Source organism: Pseudorca crassidens, chromosome 1 (genome assembly GCF_039906515.1).
Source record: "Pseudorca crassidens isolate mPseCra1 chromosome 1, mPseCra1.hap1, whole genome shotgun sequence".
In the NCBI taxonomy this organism is placed as follows: Eukaryota; Metazoa; Chordata; class Mammalia; order Artiodactyla; family Delphinidae; genus Pseudorca; species Pseudorca crassidens.
This window is the reverse complement of record NC_090296.1, coordinates 136,304,544-136,322,314: the sequence shown is the minus strand read 5'-3', so window position 1 is coordinate 136,322,314 and position 17,771 is coordinate 136,304,544.

Sequence of the window (17,771 nt, the reverse complement as noted above, 5' to 3'; positions counted from 1 at the left end):
ATGGGTTCATGCCCCGGTCTGGGAAGATCTCACATGCCATGGAGCGGCTAGGCCCATGAGCCATGGCCGCTAAGCCTGCGCGTCCAGAGCCTGTGCTCCACAACGGGAGAGGCCACAACAGTGAGAGGCCCACGTACCGCCAAAAAAAAAAAAAAGAAAAAGAGTCATGTACCACAATGTTCATTACAGCTCTATTTACAATAGCCAGGACATGGAAGCAACCTAAGTGTCCATTGACAGATGAATGGATAAAGAAGATGTGGCACATATATACAATGGAATATTACTCAACCATAAAAAGAAACCATATTGAGTTACTTGTCTTGAGGTGGATGGACCTAGAGACTGTCACACAAAGTGAAGTAAGTCAGAAAGAGAAAAACAAATACCGTACGCTAACACATACACATGGAATCTAAAAAAAAAAGAAAAATGGTTCTGAAGAACCTAGGGGCCGGACAGGAATAAAGACGCAGACGTAGAGAATAGACTTGTGGACGGGGGAGGGGGAAGTATAAGCTGGGATGAAGTGAGAGAGTGGCATGGACATATATACATTACCAAATGTAAATAGATAGCTAGTGGGAAGCAGCCACATAGCACAGGGAGTTCAGCCCTGTGCTTTATGTCCACCTAGAGGCGTGTGATTGGGAGTGTGGGAGGGAGACACAGAGGGAAGAGATATGGGGATATATGTTTATGTATAGCTGATTCACTTTGTTATAAAGCAGAAACTAACACATTGTAAAGCAATTATACTCCAATAAAGATGTTAACAAATTGTTTTTAAATAAATAAGAAGAAAAACTAAAGGCAGACTAGTGTTTTCTTTCCTTTTTCATTATAAAAGTAAAATATTATTTTAAAATAAACAGCATAAAAGTTTAACATTTTGAACTAAAATTTTGAACTAATTCAAATCAGAAGATGGATTCATTCTTCTTACTATTAAGAAATGTGCATATTTGTGTGTGTGTGTGTGTGTGTGTGTGTGTACTAAGGTTTTAAAATATAAAGTATACATTATTTTCCTCAAGCAAAATATTCAAGCAAAAATATTCTTAAGGACTTACTTTTACATATTTTATTATAGTGAACACAGTATATTTGATAATTTTATATATATATTTATAGTTATATTTATAATTGTATTATTATAAATATATTATAACATATATAATACAAATATATATGATAAAATATAAATAAGCATAATAAAATAATATATATAATAAAGTAAAAATATTATATATATATTTCATTATTGAATACACATTCTAGTAATAAACTCATTTTCCATTAGTGCTTCTTCTATCTGCCTTTTCCTCACAAATGGGAACAACACAGAACATTCCAGACTAGCAGCCGGGAGATCTAGGCCTGGCCCATCAGCCCACTTGAGTCTGCAACACAGGCCTCCTCTTAGCTCTTCCCTACTTAAGTCTGAACGTTGTTGTGAAGATAAAGTAGGATAATGTGCATGCTAGTGCCTTGAAAATTTTAAAGCACTATATAAATGTAAGATGTTATTGTAAAAGGGTGTTTAAAACTATAGCATAAAAAGACTTGTTATAAAAATAAAAGTGACTCTAGTCACTTATTTTTATGAGGTACTTTTCTCTCTTTGGAAAAATATAATTTACTAATTCGCGAGAGAGCTATTAATTTCTCAGTCTTTCACAGCCATTAAAGAAGGGATGATGACTTCAATTCAGTTTACAAATGGAGTGGGCATACTGCAGGGGAATGCTACTCTCATGTTATATATAAATGAAATTAAATTAAATTAATGAAAAGGGAAGAAAAGCATGTGTAGATAAACAACTAACTCATCCCCTCTGAGGCCCAATCGATGTCTGAAATGAGGCACCAGTTAAAATATATTCACTTTTGCACATCTCTTTCCCATGCTTCTTCAGATTTCACTTGGAAATTATTTCTAAAATACTATTAATAAAAATAATATCTGTATGGCATCTACAACACTTATGAAAAAATTATCATCAGGTTTTAAATTCAATGGGGCTTAGTGAGCCTCTGTGTATCTACAATGAAATATGAAAGGAATACTTAATGATTTTGTACAGTGTTTCCAGAATCCACTGCACAAATCTCTCAATGTCAGAAAGTCATCTTAAATGGTAAATGGTGGAAAACTGAACTCATGTCAATAGATAAGGATATTCTCCATACTTTGATTTTTGACTATTATATAAAATTGCTTTGGTTTTTTTAATAATTTCCAAAATACAATGATCAATCAAAAGTGTAGAGTGTAAGAAAAGGAAAGTAATTCTCTAAAGGGCATGAAGCTTCATTTGTTCTGTAAGTTATCATCTGATTCAACCTTCATGATGGTTAGTAATAATCTGCTGCTGACAGCACATCCTGTTGGGTTATTGAAGAGGGAGATCTCTGAGTGATCTTAGGGAAATTTGTGAACCTCTCTATGACACAGTTTCCTTATTAGCAAAATGGGGACAGATACTTAATTTTCAAGCTCTTTGTAATGCTTAAAAGGGTTAAATGTTATAAACCAAATTACATAAACTTTAACCAATGTAACTTTTATTAATATGCCACGATGTCATTGTAAATATACGTGAAATGACATATTCATTGGGGAGGGGTGTACTTGTGGCATGACATAGGACTCTCTATACATAGCTATTTTGTCATGTTTTCATTGATAACTTGTAAGAAGGTAAAGGACACATTAATATAATCTGCTGATGTCATAAACATAAGGGTATCAGAAATTAGATAGCTGTATTGATACCTAAAATGAACTTAAATTAAGAAGATGAAACTTACAAACATGTAGGGCTTGTAGAGAAGCTTCCTAGTGCATCTAAACACATGACAATAAACAAATGACTCATTCAGAAGCACCAAGGCATCCATTCTCTTCAGTCCATCAGCCACACCAGGACAACACTGCAACCTTCTCTTTGCAGCTGAGGAGAATCAAACTTTTACATTCATCAAGTTTAGATGAATTCATTTTAATGAAAGGAGACACTCTGCCATTGCTTATGAGGTACAATAAAATATTGCACTTGTTATGGACTCTTGAATCCAAATGCTATTGTTGGATTAACACTTATTGAACATTTCATAATTTGGGGGGAATTTTTATGTGTGCATTATCTCAGACATATAGTATTTAACTTAATTTTAAAAAAGAAAAAAATGGGCTTAAAGACTTAAAATCTCTTAACCAAGATCACAAGGCTAGTAAATTATAATACTGTAGTTATATGAGTCATTTGTTGAGAAAGCCCAGTCTTTAAGTTATACTGCAGACCTGATGCTGTATCTTCCCCATGGAACCTTTCCCTCTCTCCCTCCCTCTCTCTGTCTCTCACTCTGTCTCTCCTGTGACTGGTCACTTTATATTTAACAGAAATCCATCTGCAGTTTCATGGCATAACATGTTCATGACCAGCACAGTTTTCAGTTATGGATATTACCTCTAAATTCTGCTGAGGAATGAACTGGTATTAAATCCTCCTTGTCTTTTCTGAAGATAAACCTAATTTCTTGAAATGGACTATTTTCACTTAACTTTAATATAATCTGCTTGGAGCATCTACTGAAAATAGTACCTAAGCATAAGTTGCTGATTAGAGTCTTAGAAATATCTGAAAAAAAATTATGACTGAGTAAACCTTTACTTTTCAACAAACTTCATATACTCTTAGTTGTCCATGTTTCTTTCTATTCCTAATATTTTTTATTACAGAAATGGAAAAATTTCCTTGTATAAAAACATGCAGGCCATGTCAGTGAGAAAGACTGTCAGTCTCTATGTTGTTTAGTTTTAGCATGAGAAAAATCCTTTAGTTTAGTGGTTTTGTTTTTAAATCTGATAACATTTTTAAGCTATTATAACTTGTTTTTTATTTCATTTAATTTAGTATTCTGCTTTATTCACCCACACGTCTAAGGCTTTCAGCAATGTGCCAGCTTAAAAATGCATATAGGAAACAAAGTGGTACACTAGGAATCTCCAAGCTTTTGTTCCCCCAAAAGAAACATTAAAAAAAAAAAAATTCTGCACCAACGTTGTCAAAACTCTATAAAATAATCACAGGCTTAGAACAACCAAGTTAACAGCCAATCAAGAAAAAGTCATCTTTAAATTGTAGGAAAATTTTGTGGCATTCTAATTCATCCTTGCCCCTACTCTCTCCCTGTCACAGTAGTAGTCCTGATTTTGAGGTGGTAGCAAACTGGTTCCCAGTTCCCTCCCTTGAACAAGAGGGAGCAACATAGATCTTATATGCAAGTAATTGTGGACATCTGTTCTAATCTGTTTGGGGGATAGCTAAAAGACTAACATGAGGTGCTCATCTCTAATTTGCCTAATTCAGAATTCAGGCAGGAAAACAGCAGGCATTATTTGTAAAAACTACAAAGTGACAACAGACTTACAGACCCCTGGAGCAAGGGATTATGAATGGACTATACAATAACCATCTATCTAAAGCTGGAAGGAGAAGCTGGAGTGAAATTAGGAAAATTAAAACATTCAAAAGCAACCATGTTTAAAAAAGGAACTTAGAAGGCTGAACACATATCCAGGCAAGATGCTTACTCAAAAAAGTCCTGTGAAGACCTAAGCTTTCACCTTGGGCTGAACCCTAGATTTAGAGCAGGCCTAAAAAAGCATTGATGGAGTGCCCCAGAACAGTCAATCTGCAAAGACTGGAAGAGATCCTGGCATTCAAGGAAATTTCTATCAAACCATTAGCTGAACATAAGACAATAAAACAGAGACTTTAGTGATCATATAGAACATGAAATGGTCTTTGAAAAAATAATTTGGAAAAGTGTCAAACAAATAGACTACTACAGCCTTCAACAATCAAGCAAACACACATACACACACACACATGCACACACAAAACAAAAACAGCAATTTCTGAGGAAGGCAGAGATCTGATTTCCAGAGTTGCCACATTATACTTGTCAAATGCTCAATTTTCAACAAAAAATCACAGGTATACAAAGAAACAGGAAAACATGGCCCATTCAAAGGCACAAAATTAATTGACAGAGCCTGTCTCCAAAGAATTTCAGATGTTAGAATCACTAGACAAAGATTTTTAAATAACTGTTAAAATATGTTCAAATAGTTAATGAAAAATATAGTCAAGGAACTAAAGGAAATGAGAAAAAACAATATACAAATGAAATGAGAATACCAATAAAGAGTTAGAAATTATTAAAAAATAGCCAAGTAAAAATTCTGGAGCTGAAGAAGACAATAACTAAAATGAAAAATTTACTAGAGTTTCAACAGCAGATTTGAGCAAATCAGAAGAGAGAATCAGTGAACTTGAAGATAGAACTGAAATTATCAAGTCTGAGGATTGGAAAGTAAAAGAATCATCATCAACATGATTTTGAGGCATCATCAAGTAGGCCAACATAGGCACTATGGAAGTCCCAGGAATAGAAGAGGAAATGACAGAAATATTATTTGAAAAAATAATGTCTGAAAGCTTACCAAACCTGATGAAATGCATGAATCTACAAATCTAAGAAGCTCAATGAACTACAAGTAGGATCAACTTACTAGACACAGAGAAACATTATAGTCAAACTGTCAAAAGACAAAGATTATATATATATATATATATATATATATATATATAAAGCAACAAGAAAAGAGTGACTCATCACATACTATATCCAACAAAACAGGCTTGCAAAAATGAGAGGAAACCTAAGATATTTTGTGATAAACAAAAATCACAGGGAATTTACTACCACTTAAATCTGCCCTACAGAATGAAGTAAGTCAGAAAGAGAAAAACAAATATTGTATATTAATGCATATATGTGGAATCTAGAAAAAAGGTATAGATGACCTTATTTGCAAAACAAAAATAGAAACACAAACATAGAGAACAAATGTATGGATACCAAGAGGGAAAGGGGTCGGGTAGGAGGAATTGGGAGATTGGGATTGACACATATACACTATCGATACTATGTATAAAATAGACAAATGATGGGAACATACTGTATAGCACAGGGAACTCTACTTAATGCACTATGGTGTCCTAAATGGAAGGGGAATCCAAAAGGGAGGGGATATACGTATAGGTATGGATGATTCCTTTTGCTGTGCAGTAGAAGCTAACATAATATTGTAAATCAATTATACTCCAATACAAATTAATTAATAAAATAAAAAGAAATGGAACAGACCAGTAAAATTACACTTGTGTGCTGCTTCAAGTACATAGCAGGATGGGTGAAAAATATTCTGTCACTAGATTTTGATATTAAAAACTGTTTCATTAGAGCCAAAAAAAAAAAAAAATTCTAAAGGGAGTTCTTCAGGTCAAAATGAAATGAGTCCAAACAGTAACTCAAAGCTTTATGAAGATATAAAAATCTCTGATAAAATAGTTATATGGGTCAATATAAAAACAAGTATTATTATAACTCTGGTTTGTAACTCCTCTTTTTATTTAATATAGAAAATAAAAGACAAAACCACAAAGAAAATATCTATAGAATATATACACACAAGAAAACAATGGGAAGGGAATCTACACAAGCCATTACAAAAAAACAACTAAACACAAAAGAAAGCAGTAATGGAGTAAAAGGGACAAAAAAAAAGCTATAAAACATACAGAAAACAAATAAAGAGGCAGAAGTATGTCCTCTCTTATATAATTTAAATGTAAATGGATTAAACTCTCCACTCAAAAGGCAGAAATTGGTAGAACGGATTAAAAAACAAAACAAGATCCAATGACACGTGGTTTAAAAGTGACTCATTTTAGATCTAAAGACACAAAAGGGATAAAAGTGAAAGGGTGGAAAAGACTTTTCCAGGCAAATAGTAACAAGAAGAGAGCTGTGGTGGCTATACTAATATCAGACAAAATAGACTCTGAGCAAAAAACTATTCTAAGAGACAAAGAGGAAAATTACATAATGATAAAAGGGTCAAGTCATTATGAAGATATATCAAGTACAAGCATATATGCACAGAGCCCCAAAAGATATGAAGCAAACATTGGCAGAATTGAAGGGAGAAACAGACAATTCTACAATAATAGTTTGAGGATTCTACACTCTATGTTCAACAGGTGTCCTCTTTTCCCAATTGCTGATTATGTAAACTCACCTACATTTTCCATCCGTATCCTTCCCACTTTCCTTTTGTTATCATTGAGAAATGTTTCCTTCTCTTATCACATATTTGTGAATTGTCCAGTTTTCCTTTTCTATTGCTTTCTAGTTTCATTCCATTGTGATTAAAAAAGATACACTGTATGATAGCAATCTCTTTAAATTTATTAAGATCTGTTTTGTGGCCTAAACTATGGTCTATAGTGTAGAATGTTCCATGTGCACTTGAGAAAGTGATGTATTTTGCTCTCTTTGGATCAAGTGTATATGTCTGTATATGTCTATATATGTCTGTTAAGTCTAATTGGTTTATAACATTGTTCAAGGCCTTTATTTCCTTACAGATTTCTGCTGGAAAAATATAATAAAGTAAAAATCCAATCAAATTTCACATCGTCCTCCAGATTTCCTTCCCTTTAAACCCAATCCATGAAAAGATAGGAATACAAAATATAAGTGAGCTTACTTAGTAATTGGTAATGAGGAAAAGAAGACATTTCTTTGTAAAGCTCATTTTTCTGAAGAAGATGTGGAGATATCTTCTGTAAATGAGAAAGAAGCTGGGGTGGTACAGATGCTAGAGGAGAGATGAAAAAGTCTGCAAGAGCTGTGGAGTGTGAGAGTAAGATTTGACCAGTGTTGAGAGTAACTGGAAGTTAGGATGGGTTGCCTTGATTCTAATAAACCAGAATGCAATCTAATGTCCTGTAGGCCCCTAATAAATCACTTAGAGGAGATTCTGCTAGATGAATTATGGAACTCTATCCAACTTATTTTATACTATCATAAGCTTTGACAAAATTTTAGGTACCTTAAAATATCAAGCATTTAAAAAAAATTAATTATCCTATTTCTCTAAAAGTCCAAAGATAACAAAACAGATTTAAACATTATTAAGAACATAAAAAATATATGTTCATATATCTGGAATCATTTAGTTAATAATAAATTTAGCTAGGGATTTCCTGCACACAAAGTAAAAGGGATGCATGTTGACATACAGATTTCTTATTACCATTATAAAGGAAATCACCTGAGAAAACATTTATTTTTTTGGCGCTAAATGTCTAGCACAAAAAGTATCATATAAATCTTCATCTAAAGGACATTAAGTAATATAGTGGGCAATATCTTCAACTTTGAACTTCCAAAAGCATGGAAAATTCTTTAAAATGGCGTTTCTTATAATATCCTTCAGTGAAAGCTGAGAGCATAATGTTAAATCTCAACTCAGAGAAGGCATTGCTCTGGAAAATTAAGATGGTTTTGTTCTTGTGATCTGATGGTTTACTTTAATCTGAGAATAAAATTTGTGGATTCTAGAGGAGAGGAGGGATGATTTATTTGTGTCTTCAACAGCTACTCTGAAGCACCACATGTCTCAAGCTAGTCTTTAACAATAGTTAGTGTAAGATCAATTCCTAGTTGAATATTCTTATGGGGGCCTATGTAAATATTAGACAACCTTCCAGGTCACTAAATGTGATCTTCATTTGTGCTTATTCTGCTATTTGCTCATTGAATCAAAATTGTATTATTATAATTATCAGTATTATTGGTAATAATAATAATTTTATGATTTGAATTTTCATTTCCAAAATCTTTAATTTTTTTTTAGTGGATTACATAGCTTCTTACATATCTTTTAGGATTTTAATTGTGCTTATTTTAATACATTGATCTAGTTGCTCTATTAACTCTCCGTTTCCCAAAGTATACTTTGTGGTGGTAGGTATCCTTGTCTTTGCTCAGCTGTGTGTGTTTCTTGGATATGTGCACACACTTATGTATCTAATTACAGAGGCTTTCCTCCAGTAATGGTGTAGACACACATAGCATGAGTTGCCTGATGAGGAGAAAACACTAGTATTGAATGCTTCGTGTTCTGAGTATGGGTCTTCTTTCAGTCTGGGTGTCCTCATACTCTGTTTCTCGATGGCTTCAGAAAGATTGGAGTGGGCTTGGTTCCCTGAATCCTCCTGATGTGGTAACCAAAGCATTACTCCATGGGATGTCCCTTCTGCCATCTCTTTTTGGAGTAACCCAGGAGATATGCCACCTTCTATAGTGGTTTCCTGATAGATTTCTGGTTCTCATCTTCCTAATTCCAATTTCACATGCCTTTCATCTTTGAGATTTCTTTTTAATTTCTGATGTAATATGTTTCCCTTTTTTAAGGTGGAGTTAATTTTTTTAATATTTATTTTGTGTGGTTAATAGTTATTCGGGACAGAACAGGATGGGAATATTTCCTCGTGTGCTCAGTCTGCCATCTTATTCAAATCGCTCATGATTCTGGTGGGGTTTAGAATACTAAACAAATAAACACTTAATTAAATAGCTCCCTGAGAAGATATTCCTTATAAATGGAGATACCGAAATCTGATTTTAAACATGACCAGCTTTTACTTACAGAATAATATAAAGGATTTACTCTATTGATCCACGAAGCTGAAAATGAACAAACCTAACATTTAAATTATGATTTTCCGTAGCTGAGATGTCTCTTTCATAGCTCATTGAGTATTTTGTAGAGTATAACTGCCTGCACAGAAAATCCTCATTCAGTGATTTTTATATGGATCTTTCCATTTAGAAAAATAGTCATCAACTGTTTTTATATTCAAACCTGACAATTAAGTTTTATTTTTCAGATAATCTGAATTCTTTTTCTCTTTTACAGTACTTCTCATAATAATAAGGCTTACAGTAATTTAACCAGGATTTTACATTTGTAAACTGTAAAATGCTGTTAAGAAATGACACGCCATTTTAGTTTTATGGCCCACACACAAAATTTGATCAAATAGTTGTTTGATCAATTCCAATGCTTAAGAAAAAATAGGCAAATTCTTTCTTTTCACAGATAATATGTAAATACTTATTTAAGACATAAGCAGTTTTCAAATATTTCCAGTAACATCTGGGTCACCACACCCACAATATAAAACAAGAGGCTATAGGGTGACCCTCTTCCTGTCCACTACCCCAGGGGTCGGTAACTTGGTTTCATTCATTTTTTTCCCTCTAATCTTTCTCTAATAAGTTCATTTGAAGCACATTTACATTCACATGCACAATGAAGAAAATGATGTCAATCACTTAATGCCATTTTCTTTTCTTTCTTTTTTTTTTTCTGGTAAAAAAAGATCAGAAGCCAGAATAAAGATTATTCATGAGACAGATATCATGTTAAATAGGAATGTATGCTTTCAATATGAATAATGGTCTCTAAAGCTGAAAAAAAAAGTGTCTACTTTCAAACACAGGTGACCTAATCAGCACTTTATAAATGATTAGGGGAGCTCAGTTTCTTCTTCTGGAAAATGGAATTGATAATATTAAATATTTGGTGAAGGGCTATTTGGATGTGGAACTGCATAAATTATATCTGTGATATTGGTATCTGATAATTGCATTTCCAATAGGAATTACAATTAAGACCCTTGCAATATGACATACTTTTGATCATTTTAATTTCCTTTGTGATTGCAGAGAATGATAATTCTTTGGGGGACTTGACTCCAATTTTCACATTACAAAAGAGAAGTCTGGATAATGGAATAATGAAAAGATGAAGGAAGTCTTGATCTCCAATCTCTTACTTCTACCATTCCCATTTCTTCAGTGGGATGCCACCTGTGTTCTGCTCATTATAAAACTTTTAGCAAGAGGCTAATGAAATGCAAAGCTTTCTATAAGAACAGGACTAGCCTTCCTATCAAATCATCTAAAATATTTATTTGCTTTCTTGAATAATTGATAGGGGCATCAGCTCTCCCGGTCAATTGATTTATTAAGGGACTGTTTGGAATTAAACAGCTTAAAGATATTAGATTTAGCAGTGATCTTGCTTGTTAGCATATTCATTTACCTACGGGAGCCCCCATTAGATATTGTTAATACATGACGTTTCCAGTCACGGCCTGGATCTCCTCAAATTGCATTAATGCCAAGCTGTTTAGCCACAGAATAACAGGTTTGATTGAGTGCTTGGGTTTGGTGTAATTAGATTTTCCTAGAAAAGGGGGACTACTTTAATGCCATGTGCATTAAACTAGATATGTCATCAGCATTACTGTAATTGGTGAACAGGAATGCTGGAGACCTGGCTGCATCTGAATGTTTGTGTTTATGGCTCACCCGTCCATTTTCATAGATGACACATAATAGCTGTGCTTACTTACATATGCATGACCCTGAAAGAAAAAAAAAAGGAACTGACCTCTTTAACAAGCACCTCTTTTGAAAAAGGTAGAAAATTCTATCCTGAGTAATGGGATCAATTTTTTGTTTGCTAAAACTGCCAATTATTTCTCTTACTGAAAATGTCACGTGGCTGGTTAATCAATGATGAAAACAGTGTGTGAATGTATGTGGGTATATTCATGTATTTGATTTGCATTTCACTCTGAAACTATCTGCTTCAGTTTCAAACTGCTATTCTGATTAAAGGCCACAACCACACTAGAAGAATTCTTGTTCACCAACGCTTTCTCCTAGGAATTACATCTTCTTATAAACAGAGATACAGGTATAGGAAATAAAATTATTTCTGATCACTTTTCTCTAATGGAGCTGATTCATCTTGGGTTTAAACAACACTGACTCTGCCCATCAAGGAACAATGAGCCCCTATACGACAGTCTGTAGAGTGGGATAATTTAGGAGCATGGATTAAGTTGGTCTTAGACCAATTGGGAAGTAGCCAATCTTTCTTTTCCATTTCAATTTCTATTTACTTTCTCTCTTCTCTGGGTTTAAGGTGTCCTTAAGGTGGATTACACCTTAGTTGTCCACAACTTAACCTGGAATGCTCCACTTGGTTTTGACTTCCTCTTTCTCTGAATCACATCTTAAATTAAAATATATATATACTGGCCTTCTCCATTTCCTTAGGTTTATTTTTTTTGCGGTATATGGGCCTCTCACTGCTGTGACCTTGCCCGCCCGTTGCAGAGCACAGGCTCCGGAAGCGCAGGCCCAGTGGCCATGGCTCACGGGCCCAGCCGCTCCGTGGCACGCAGGATCCTCCCGGACCGGGGCGCGAACCCGTGTCCCCTGCATCGGCAGGCGGACTCCCAACCACTGTGCCATCAGGGAAGCCCTTCCTTAGGTTTTTGATCACACAAAAAACATAACACTATTTCATTTGAAGTTACATACATATTAATACATAGTAACCAAATGTATATGTCACTCTGTAATTTACAAGGTTATCTCATTTACTGCTATCACTTCTATATTTGGTTAATGAATCTGAACTTTGGGAAAATCAATCTAGTTCTCTAAAGTCACTCAGCTAATAGGATTAGAATCAGCATCTGAATCATTTCAATGTTCACCCTCTTGCTGAAACCACACAACTCAGACTGGGACTTGAATCCACTGTCTTTTAAATGAAATCACACACCTGGTCTCAAGACTTAATGAAGCTCAGGCTGTTTATGTCACGTTGCAGAAATAATTCAGTGAGGTGCAAAGTGATAGATGAGAAGTGAATTTATTTAGAGATACACATTCCATAGACAGAATGTAGTCCAACTCAAAAGGTGAGAGCGGCCCCAGGGCATGGGGTCATCTCGGAAAGTGAAAGTGGCTATGGAAGAAACACTCTCTACAGACAAAGTGTGGGCCATCTCAGAAGGCAAGAGGCCCCAAAATACTGGATGGTTAGTTTTTATGGGCTGGGTAATTTCATAGGCTAATGAGTGGGAAGATTATTTCAACTATTTTAGAGAAGAGGTGAGGATTTCCAAGAATTGGGCCACCACCCAATTTTATGGTCAGTTTCAGAACTGTCATGGCATCTGTGGGTGTGTCATTTAGCTAATACATTACAATGAGTGTATAATGAGGCTCAATGTCTACTGGAAGTCAAAGCTTGCACTATCTTGGGCCTAATCAGTTTTAACCAGTTATGTCATATCTTCAATGGCTATGTCATTCTTTTAAAGGTTGTCCCCTGTCCCCTTCCTCCCTGTTTCATTTCCACTAAAATATACTGTCTCCTTAATGATGTTGACAGTCAGCAAGTACTTTTTGAAGATAGCTCCTTAATCCAAAGGAAGGACTCAGACTGGGTTAATTTGTGGTTGGATGGGGAAGGATAGGCTGATATTAAGTGGCTGGTGTGTTAGACTGAGTTTGAGGGTAAAGGGGCATTTAGAGAAGGGATCATCCCAAGTGGGTTCTTTTGATATGTGGGGGGAAGGGTGTTACTTAGAAAGCCTAGTAAATGGTCTGGTGTCCTTTTCATTCTGTATCAATACAGGTGATTCTCTTAACATTAGAAGTTGTTGATAGGGTTGCCGAACAGTGACAACTCCAAATGTCTATATGGGAGGGAATTAGAGTAAAAATCATTAGAAGGAGTCTTGTTTTGAAGCTAAGTTTACATAGCAAACACCCTGTTTTTACTTGGATTGGGGCCCTATGCAAATTACATGGCAGAGTAATGCCATCCCCACCCCTGATCATACCTACACTTTGAGAGAGGAGGAAGTTTAGCAAGATGGAAAAAATCTTCTCAATCTACTTCCATTGATCATTTGCAGAACTGAGATTATCCTATTGGTTGTAAACAGCATTAAGATAAACATATTTGCCAATGGTGTCTTCACTAAATTTGTGATGGAATTCTAGATCTCCAAAAGGAATTCTCAAAAACAAAATGCTTCCTAAAATATTTTTAAAACCTTATAAACAATGAGTTACGTCAGCAATTATCCATGAATAAATGCAAAAGCAAATGGGAGTAAAGAGGTGTTGGAGTCTATTTTACTCCATTATATTATCACCTTATGATAGTTTCAAACTTATTTACCAGTTTCTGAAAAATATAATCTTAATGAGATACATTCTCCCTAATAATGGCTGTGTAGTGGGTTTGTATATTAGTACAGAGACCAATGGAGATGCCACTTCCTAGAAAGGCAGTTTTGGGGGAATTAGAAGCCAGAACTGATATAATCTACTTTATTTTCTTGAATAAAATAAATACATACATATACACATTTATAAATATAATATACACTATGCATAATATGACAAATGTATACTATATACATATAATATACTACACATAATACTATTATTGTATGTAAAAGAAAGCAATGACTTTCAGTAATAAGACTGTAAACTGGCTTCCTAAGGCTGATAAGAGGCAGCCTTGAACTATTGTGAGTATTGTTGGAAATAGTTCATAGTTCAAAAAGGTGGCTAATTTTCAGGGTAGTATTTACTTGAGACAATTCTGCAATGTTTATTTTATGTAAATATAAAAATATTATTAACATTCTCTAGAAATGTTACCATACCATCTCCCTCTCTCTCTCTCTGCCCCCCCCACCACACACGTGTACACACGCACACACAGACACACACACAGCCAGTTTCCTGAGCTGTGACCAGAGCAGCTCCCTTCCACAGCATAGCATTCCACCTTGCCCCCCAATGGTGCCTTGGTTCAGGTTTGGGGAGGGTCAGGATAGGTGCTCACCCCTGTTCTAGCCACAGGAGAGTTCATTCAGTGGGCAGATCATCAGGGAACACTCCAGACACTGAGTGCGCCCCTCCCCCGCCCCCCCGCCCTGCCCCCCCCCCCCCCCCCCCCGCATGAAGGTTGCAATCCATTGGAGGTAGGGGTGGGAGTGGGGCCTTCTTCATGTATTAGGTTACTGTGACCTCAGGCAGGGGACTTCCAGGTCCTCAGTCAAGCCCTGTGATTTCAATTTTCACTGGGTCCAGACAACACCATAGCCAGTCCCGCACATACATGCTCGCATAAAAGCTCAAAGCAATTGCTGCTGTCAAACGTTGGCCTCACCAGCTCCAAGTGCTTCCATAATTATTAATGCTCTAACCATCGCTTCCAACAGACACAAACACACTTTTGACTTGGAAGCAATAAACTTTATAATGGTTCAGAGATTTGCCTACGTTTACAGAATTTTCTTAATACTTCTGTTGTTAACAGGGAAGTGATTAAATGCTTGTCAAAAATCCCTAGAGGCAGTGAGTTAGTAAGTTAATTAAACACTTTCCTAGGACTCAGTTTCCTCATTGACCAAAATGGATACCAATGATTGTTAATGACTGAGAAAATATTTAACATTTTTATGAATATTATTTCCCCTCCTCCTTCCTCCCTCTCCCTTCTCCACTCCGTCCTCCCTCTTCTTCTTCCTATTATTATAATTGCTATTACTATCATCATTGCATCACACTAACAATTCTTGATCAAATAAATCAAGATCCCTGCATTCACTCGTATCACCACTGCCTACATCACCTCCTGAGTATAATAGGGTGGACTATCCATAAATACACTTAAACTCTTCTTTTTCTCTTTTTTTCCCATTTTGGGCTTTTTCACCTCTTTATTTCCTCTTCCCCTAGCCTGTCTGGTTTCCAGCACTCAGAGCCATCTCTGAACAATGTAAGCACTGCTGTAGGGACCACAAATGTGAGGATACTATGCACCACTGATTTTGACAATTCCTCCAAAAAGAATTTGAGTTGTTATTAATAAAACTCCTGTTTTTAGAGACATTTGGGAGAGAATCTATGCAAATATTTGGTAATTTCCTTTGAGGATTATCATATACCTATGTGAAAACATTAAGTCTTTGAGGTGTTTTATTTTTTCCTTTGGATTAAAAACTCCTACTTCCTTGACTCTTCACAAGTAAACTTGAACCATCCCACTCTGAACCAGGTTAAGAGTGACACACCCAGTTGGGTGGTCTAGGGCTAGATACAGTCTCCTCCAGAGGCTGGCCAGAGTGCAGTAACTCCTCATGAATCCACCAGCCTACCCAGATTCATATTTCTGATTCATGGTCAGCTTGTCAGTGACTATGAGCCCTAGATTCTATATTTGTGGAGTTTATCGCTTTTTCTTCTGTGATGTGTGACCCTGCATTCAGAAGACTTCATTCTGCTTGTTTCTGACCATTTCTCCAAGTTGTCAAGAGTGTTTTGTTTTTTTTTGTTTTTTGGGGTTTTTTTTTTTGCGGTACGCGGGCCTCTCACTGTTGCGGCCCCTCCCGTTGCGGAGCACAGACTCCGGACGCGCAGGCTCAGCGGCCATGGCTCACCGGCCCAGCTGCTCCGCGGCATGTGGGATCTTCCTGGACCGGGGCATGAACCCGTGTCCCCTGCATCAGCAGGCGGACTCCCAACCACTGCACCACCAGGGAAGCCCAGGAGTGTTTTTGAATTATACTCCTGTATTCTAGAGTTCCAGTTAGCTTTCTCTCTTTGGTTCAAAGCACAGGTACAATGAGTATTCCCCATGTAAAAATATTTTGTTGTCTTTTTATAAATGAAAACCAAATATATTTTCAATTATTTTGGTTACAGTGTTGTAAAAAGATTAAAAAACAGGATAGAAAGATCTTATATATAGTATGTGTGTGTATATATATATATAGTATCTATCTGTAAATAAATGGATTGATATGAATGTATACTTGTGCATGTGGAATTTATTCTTCTGGCTTAAGAAGGCAACTAGATGAAATGTCATACTTCTGCTAAACAGCACACCTCAAGGTTTGTTATGCGGCTTCTGAATTATCCCACCTATTTGAGGAACTGGGATTACATTATGCGTATTATTGAACCAGACAAATAAGGTGTGGATGTTGAATTGAACAAACTCCTGTTTATATTCATGGCTTGATATTTTATTTAGGAAAGCAATTCTCATCACACGTCCAAAAAGAAAAATAAAAGTGAGGGAAATTAAGATCCTAAAATATTCATTTTATTTTTCAGGAAAAGAAAGCACATCACCTTCAAGGAACATGAATCTTTCTCTCTCCCTAACTTCTCACTCCACTCCCACTAGAGCTCAGCTTTGGCCGTACTGAGTTTTTTTTCCCCTTGGTTTCTTTGTGTGCGTGTGTGTGCGCACGTGTGTGTGTGCGTGTAGGGAGAAACAGCCATGTGCCTGAAGTGGCAACAACAGTCAGCGGAGCCAGAGCCTTAATCACTGTTTACTGATTGAGTCCATTTTACTAGCAGGCAGTGCTTTTCCTGAGAGCTGTTTTCCTGGCGGGGTGCAAGACTGCTTTCGGGGGAAAAGGGCGTGTCTGCGTGCTGCCTCGCTCACCATCCCTGGCACAGTCCCGCCACCACTGGCAGGGCCTTGCACCAAGGCAATGGGCCGGCATGTCAGCCTCTGCCTCTGACGGTGCTCATCTGGTGGCTGTGTTAATGAGAGCTGGAGAAAAGCAGAAGGGAGGGCACAAAGGACCCAACAGGGCATCAAAACAATACCTATGGCAGCCAGCACCAACACATTTCACACTGCGTCTCCACTCATGGGCTGAAAAGAATTGAAAATGACAGATCAAGGATTTTACCTTCCCCTCTGAAAGGCTTTTTTGTTTGGTTTGTTTACACTGCTCTGAGGTTGCCTGGCTGTTACTGTTGTTGCTGTCTTTCCGTTCCGCGTTTTCGTACAATTGTGGATGTGTTACACTTAAAATAATGGATGAGACATGAAAAAGAAAGAAGATCCCTTAGAAATTGCTGGTATTTCTTGAATAGGTTTTCATCACCTTCAATATTCCCCCTCCTTGTTCCCCTGTTTGTTGTGA